Genomic DNA, 7,648 nt, shown 5'->3' with positions numbered 1-7,648 from the left:
CCCAAGCGCCCCCTCCTCTTATTTTTTTCACCTGTTGGGCTTGCCCCAGATTCAGCCCGCATGTGTTTTTTTTCAGCGCCTGGGATTTACCTATTATTCCTGAGACAGCAGTTTTGCAGAAACCCCCTTGCACTTCATGCATATAATAACTCATAATCTGTGCATCATATGTAAAAGCTTTAAATATGAAAAATGCTTAGTTTTTCATCTAGTTTCATAATATCCAACTTTCATCCATGTTTAAATTGTTTAAAATGCTGTTTGCATTAATTTGCTCCTATGCCATGCTAAAATGCTTTATTTCATAACTAAATAACCGTAACTCCAATTTTAATAAACTTTATATGTAAATGGGGTAGAATTTTGCCTAGTTTATCATGGTGACCTTTATTTGCATATTAAACAACTCTAAAATTGTGTTTAGGGCAGAACAGGGCCTAATCTAAAATATGCATATGGGGAGTTTCCGGAATTGTTGTTCGTTGCTTCCGGCCTCATTTAAACTTGACTAGATAGGTAGTTTTACTTTGCTTCACCCTCTTGCCATGTTAACCAACATTTAATATTGTTGAGTACATAAACGAGATCAAACTAAATAACGTGTCGTGGTGTTTCATCAATATGCAACTCGTTGCGTATTGAGCTCCACTTAATTTGTAGTGTTGTTTGTTGCACTTTGCCATGCCATGCTTCATTAAACCGGACATGCATCATACTCGTTTGTGCATCATGCCATGTTGATGTGTGGGTTGTTTACTATGTTGTGTGCTTCTTTTCCGGTGTTTGCTTCTTCGGGTTGGTTCCGATAACGTCGAGGTTGTGAGGATCCATTCGTCTACGTCCGTTTGTCTTCTTCATGGACTCGTTCTTCTTCCTTGTGGGATTTCAGGCAAGATGATCATACCCTCGAAATCACTACTATCTTTGCTATGCTAGTTTGCTCGCTCTTTTGCTATGCCAATGCTACGATGCCTACCATTTGCTTGTCAGCCTCCCAAATTGCCATGTCAACCTCTAACCCACCATGTCCTAGCAAACCGTTGATTGGCTATGTTACCGCTTTGCTCAGCCCCTCTTATAGCGTTGTTAGTTGCAGGTGAAGATTGAAGTTTGTTCCTTGTTGGAACATGGAGATGTTGTTCCTTGTTGGAACATGTTTACTTGTTGGGATATCATAATATATCTTACTTAATTAATGCATCTATATACTTGGTAAAGGGTGGAAGGCTCGGCCTTATGCCTGGTGTTTTGTTCCACTCTTGCCGCCCTAGTTTCCGTCATATCGGTGTTATGTTCCCGGATTTTGCGTTCCTTACGCGGTTGGGCTATTATGGGAACCCCTTGACAGTTCGCCTTAAGTAAAGCTCTTCCAGCAATGCCCAACATTGGTTTTACCATTTGTCACCTAGCCTCTTTTTCCCTTGGGTTTCGCGGACTCAAGGGTCATCATTATTTACCCCCCCGGGCCAGTGCTCCTCTGAGTGTTGGTCCGAACTGGGCAGCCTGCGGGGCCACCTCGGGGAAACTTGAGGGTTGGTTCTACTCGTAGCTTGACCTATCTGAGTGTGCCCTGAGAAAGAGATATGTGCAGCTCCTATCGGGATTTGTCGGCACATTCGGGCGGTGTTGCTGGTTTAGTTTTACCTTGTCGAAATGTCTTGTTGTACCGGGATACCGAGTCTGATCGGAGTGTCTCGGGTGGAGGTCTATTCCTTCGTTGACCGTGAGAGCTTGTCATGGGCTAAGTTGGGACACCCCTGCAGGGTATTATCTTTCGAAAGCCGTGCCCGCGGTTATGGGCAGATGGGAATTTGTTAACGTCCGGTTGTAGAAAACCCGAAGTTGACCTTAATTAAAATACATCAACCGTGTGTGTAACCGTGATGGTCTCTTTCCGGTGGAGTCCGGGAAGTGAACACGGTGTTGGAGTTATGCTTGACGTAGGTTGCTATAGGATCACTTCTTGATCATACTCTTATCGACCGTGCTTTGCCTTCTCTTCTCGCTCTCATTTGCGTATGTTAGCCACCATATATGCTAGTCGCTTGCTGCAGCTCCACCTCATTACTCCATCCTTCCTATAAGCTTAAATAGTCTTGATCTCGCGGGTGAGAGATTGCTGAGTCCCCGTGGCTCACAGATACTTCCAAAACCAGCTTGCAGGTGCCGTTGAGTCCGTGCAGATGACGCAACCAAGCTCAGGAGGAGCTCGAAGAAGATCTTGCCCTTTGTGTTGTTTCATTTTAGTTGATCAGTATTGGAGCCCAGTTGGGGTCGATCGGGGACCTTTGTCGCATTTGGGGTTCTTCTTTTATTTTGGTTCCGTAGTCGGACCTTGATTGTATCTGGATGATGTAATGCTTTATTCATGTACTTGTGTGAAGTGGCGATTGTAAGCCAACTATGTATCTCTTTCCCTTATGTTTTACATGGGTTGTGTGAAGATTACCTCACTTGCGACATTGCTTTCAATGCGGTTATGCCTCTAAGTCGTGCTTCGACACGTAGGAGATATAGCCGCATCGAGGGCGTTACAAGTTGGTAATCAGAGCCTTCCCCGACCTTAGGAGCCCCATTGCTTGATCGTTTTTAGCAGCCGAGTTGTGTCTAGAAAAATGTTTTGAGTCCTTAGGAATTATATATCGGAGAGCTTAGGAACTCTTTTTACTTCCCAGTCTCCTCATCGCTCTGGTAAGGCATCCTGGCATAGAGTTTTGACTCTTCTCTTCTCAAATTTCACTAAAAAAAAATTTTAGGATCACGCGAGTATCTTGGATTTGTTCCGATGGTTTTGTGACGAGAACATTGTTCTTGGTGCCTCCTGTCTTTAGGGGTTGTGGCAGTGTCCCGGGGAGTTGAGCTCCGAGGTGTTGTCGTCACAATTTTATCGTTGCAATTCTGGTATACTTGAGATATGTGCGCGACATCGGAAATCTCCTTTATGCAGTTCGTTGGTGAGATAACCTCGACGCCACCCAGTACTGGGGCGGGAGTTCGGGAGTATCGCCATAACTTGTATAACGGATGCTTTTTGAAGGTTGAGGTAGATGATTTCGAAGGTTTCTTGGTTATGTGTTGAAGGATGGATACAGCTGGATGTAGGATTTGCTAGTTTGGGTGAGATATTATGCTTCCCCTGTATCCCCAACACCTGATTGCATAACCGGAAAATTTCGGGAGTTTCATAGGTGGGAATTCAAGTATCTCTTAGGATATCTTTTCGACAGATGTATGATATGAAATTGGGGTTCGACGTCTAGTGGTCCGCCTTTCCACGATCGTTTTTACAGTGGTCTCGTTGTGTCTTAAAGAGTCCTTGGCTATGCCGACTCGGGGACGCTTCGTATGTCATGTGCACTGCCTTGTACATGATGGTGTTGTATGATCGAGCCCGTGTAGGCCCCACCACGAAAACTTCGGACGAAATCTCTATCATATGTTTGTTCCGGCTTATTCGCAAGCCAGTCCTTTGTTTTTGTTTTGAGTTGTGGTATTCGAGTTGCTTCAATGTCAAGTGTTGATTCCATACCTTTCCGAAATGGTGTTCTCATACTCCGATGTGAATACCAATCCTTCTCGACAATCGAGATTGTCATGTCAATCCTTTTCAACCGGTGTGTCTCTCCTCAAGTGGATCCGTTCACGTCAACATTTGCAAGATCATTTATCCCTTCTTCTCAACGGTGTTTGTTTCATCCGTCTCCAAGTTGCCTTTGTTTTTCCCACCCTCCCTCCCTTTGTTTTTCTCCAAGGATTCAGATTTCTTATCCAAGTATCCTTTATTGATGGAAAGCATCTCCATTCCTTTTCGTCAATTTTCTTATCCGGTGATGCTCATGAAGATGCTAACGAAGTTTCTAGTTCATCATTCTTCATTCTTTTTCTTCTCCGGTGGAACCAATTCAAGCTTTCGGTGTTGATCATATTCTTTTCCGTATTTCAATGTATTTCTCATACCGTTGCACCTCATAATCATCCACCTCTTGCTATTCAATTGTTCCGGAGTGCTCAAGAAATCCCGAAGATTCATGCTTACACTCTGCTTTCGTTCAAGCTCTTTCAAGGACGTTATCTCATTCAAGCCATTTAAATTCAACCGGTGCAATCTCTCTTTGAAATCGTTCTACAGTGTTTTCTTTTGAGTGGGCCCTAACCCACAGGTCTTTTTCCAGGATCTTACCTGACTCTTCTTATTTTCCCGGTGTTACTCTTAAATTTTTCTCCAAGTTTGACGTAAGAATGAGTTATCATCAGTCAAATGCTTTTTCTCCAAGATCTTTCAAATTCTTTTCATAGTTGGCTCAACCTCTTCGCTTTTGATTCTTCCGGTGTGCCTCAATAATTCTTGGTGGTGTTTCTCGTTGTCATTCTCATCATTTGAAGACCGAAGAAGAGTTTCTCTTTAATCTCGCTCCATTCTCTTCAAGATTCGTGATTCTAGCTTGTTGCCATCCTCTCATAATTGTTTTGATCGTGAGAATTCTTTTCATCCATCCGGAGTTATTCAAGAGTCTTCTCAGTTTGTCATCCGGAGTCCATCAATTCAGATTTATTCATTCTCAGTTTGCAGTTATCATTCTCCGATCTTACCGGTGCCTTGTTCAAGTGATCTTTAATCGGCTCGTGCTCTCTTCGTTCTCATGTATCTAAATACCCTAAAGTATCTTCATTCATTTTGCAATTCTTCCCGGTGATTTGTGCATTTGCTTCGATCATTTTCAATTCCTACGGTGGTTCTTTCAAGATCTCTCTTCCTTGTTCATCATATCAATTCATTTGTTGTTCCAATCCTACCGGTGGTTCGTTGAAGACCTTCTCAAGTTTACGCCATATCTCTTTTAATCCTTTCTACGAGAATAAGTAGTATGCCAAATCCGTTGATTGTCATCAATTTAATTGGTGAAGGATAAGCATAACATAATTCTTATTCTTGTTCATCCAAGTGATTAATTCTTTATTCCGGAGGCCCTTAAAATTCTCGGTTTCATTTGTTTCATCTTCTCTTTTTCTCGGAGTTCCAAGTCTAATTATCACGGAGATCCATCTAAATCATTGCAAGGATTCACCTTGTGTTTTCAATTTCTCTTTCTTTTCATTCCTTTTGTTTACCGGAGTTCTTCATGGAGGTTCTACATGATGGTTCATCAAGGATTTAATTCCCTTCTCAAAGTTTTCATCGAGATTCTTTCCTAAGGAGCTCAAGCTTTCTTCATATGGTAATCCGGAGTGCGATTCTTTCTACCATATTTTGGAGGTGGTATTATGTCATTCTTGATAATTTGAGTTCATGTTCCATGATTCACATGTTGTTAAGAATGAGTTATTTTTAAATCCATCAACCTCGTTGTTGGAGTTGTCTTGTGTCATATTTCACCTAAAAGCCTTCCATTGGGAATGTTGCTATTTGTGGTGCTTGCCAATGATCCAAGTTATCTCTTTATCATCTTGGTGGAAGAAGTTTTCATCTCTTCGTTGATCTCAAGCAAGCAATTGTTTCCGTTAGTGGCCGGTTGTCACCTCATAATTTTGAGATGTTTTCCATAAGCCCACTACAAGCTTGTGCTTTTCGTTGTTGATTTTCCAACAACTCCGTTCAATTCTTCTTTGCAAGGATGCTTTCCAAACTCATTTGTGGCAGAAGTTGGCATTTTCTTCTCCATTCTGTTATTCCAATGATATATCTTCTATTATTTCTTTCGGAGGCATTGTGACGTTGCTCTTTTCACTCACCATCTCGATTCGTGAGGATCGTGTTCTTTTCGTGCTTATCCATTTAACCAGAGTGTCGTGTCCTCTGCTCAAGTTCTTTTCATCTTATCTAGTCTTGTATCACTTTTCAACCGGAGTGCTGTTCGAATTTGGTCTTCCTTGATCCCCTTCCTTAACCGGCGCGTTTTCAATATATATCTTCCCTTCAACCTCAAGGTTTCGCAATGCTCTTTGTCCCTAGTTTCTAACGGAGTGTTTTCGACTTTGTTCTCCTTCGTTCTATTCTTTTCTCGAATTAGTTCAACCTCGCAAGGTTCTTTGGTTTCACTCGTTCGTCAAAGGAGCAACTTAGTTTTACCTTTCTTTTTCTCTTCCGTTTTCCCTCCGGTGCCATTCTAGATCTCGGGACGAGATCCTCTCGTAGTGGTGGAGTGTTGTAACGCCCCGAGACCGATGTGCCAGGTGTCGTTCAGTTATTCGTTGTTGTTGTCTTGTCATTGGCTTGCGTGTTGCATTTCATCATGTCATCATGTGCATTGCATCATCGTGTTTTCAAAACTTGCATCCGTCCGGGTTCCCCCGTTCTCTCCGTTGTCCGTTCTGAGCCCAGACACACTTGCACGCGCCCGCGGCATGTCCGTAATAGTATTTTATAAGTGGCCGGAAAATGTTCTCGGAATGGGATAAAAGTTGGCGTGTGGTGTTGTTTTGTTGTTAGTAGGCCGCCTGCCAAGTTTCATCGCGTTCGGAGTCCGTTTGACGCCCCAACGGATAACTATAGCGACATTATAGTCGGTCAAAACGTCGGACGTTTTCGGTCTCCAGAAACAGTCGCCGGGCCTCTCTCTCTCTTCTTTTCTCTCAGCTCGAGCCCTTCTGCACAGCCCACGAGTACCAACCGACCCCTCGCGCGTGCGTCCGAAAAGCTGTCCCGGACCCGACCCGAGCAGTCGCCACCGTTGTATCCGGATCATCCCCAAACGTCTACAAAACGTCACCGTTTTCTTATTTGGACTCCCGAGCCTATTTATTCTCGTCTGTAGGTTTTCGATCGGATGATCCAACTTCCCTCTTTTCCTGTATATATAGTCTACCCCTAGTCTATCTTCGGACCAATCCCTAATCCCTAGGGATCCTCCTAGCCGCCGCCGCCACACTTAAATCCCACCTCGGGATCCTCCCAGATCTGTTTCTCTTTGCGTCGTGGATCCCCTTTGCCTTGCTTGAGCTCGCCAGGGAGCAGAGCACCACGGCGCCCCGATTTTCTCGCGCCCCCACTCGAACCAGGAGCCAGAGCTCGTCCACGCGCTGGCCAGCAGCAGTGCGCCCCGCCTTGACTCGCCATGGAGACCACCGCGGGCTTCGACGCTGCCGTCCTCGTGCTGCATCGCCGCCGATGCCCGTGTCTTCGAACGTCGCTGCCTCCTCTGCTTCAGACCAACGCGCCGGCCGCTGGATCCGAACCCCGCCGTCCTCGTCTGTCGCGCCGCCGGCAACCACCAGATCAGTCCCCCGCCACGCCGTTTCCTCGCCACCGGTGAGTAGCGCGCCACCGCGACCCTTCTTTTTCTCCTCTCTCTCACAGGCCTCACATCTCTCTCTCCTTCCCCCCTACAGAACCGCCATGGACGCCCGATCCCGACGGTGACCTCGACCTTCAGACCACCCGGACGCGCCCTGGGTCCTACCGGGAACCGGCTCCCCGTCGTCAGGACTCCTCGGATCCGCGTCGTCGCCCTGCGATGCCCCGACCTCGAGCCCTTCCCACTGCTGCCTGCGTTCTTCAGCTTCGTCAGAGCATGAGCGAGGCCAGGCGCGTTGACCCTTCCCCGATTGAACCAAGGCCGGCCGGCCCAGCGTGCCTCCTCCCGTGCCAGATCCGGCCCAGCCCCGCAGCCCCAAGCCGGCCTGCCTCCTCCTCTCTGCTACCGGGCCAGGC

This window comes from Triticum dicoccoides, chromosome 6A (genome assembly GCF_002162155.2).
Source record: "Triticum dicoccoides isolate Atlit2015 ecotype Zavitan chromosome 6A, WEW_v2.0, whole genome shotgun sequence".
Taxonomy (NCBI): domain Eukaryota; kingdom Viridiplantae; phylum Streptophyta; class Magnoliopsida; order Poales; family Poaceae; genus Triticum; species Triticum dicoccoides.
This window is presented reverse-complemented; position numbering follows the sequence as displayed.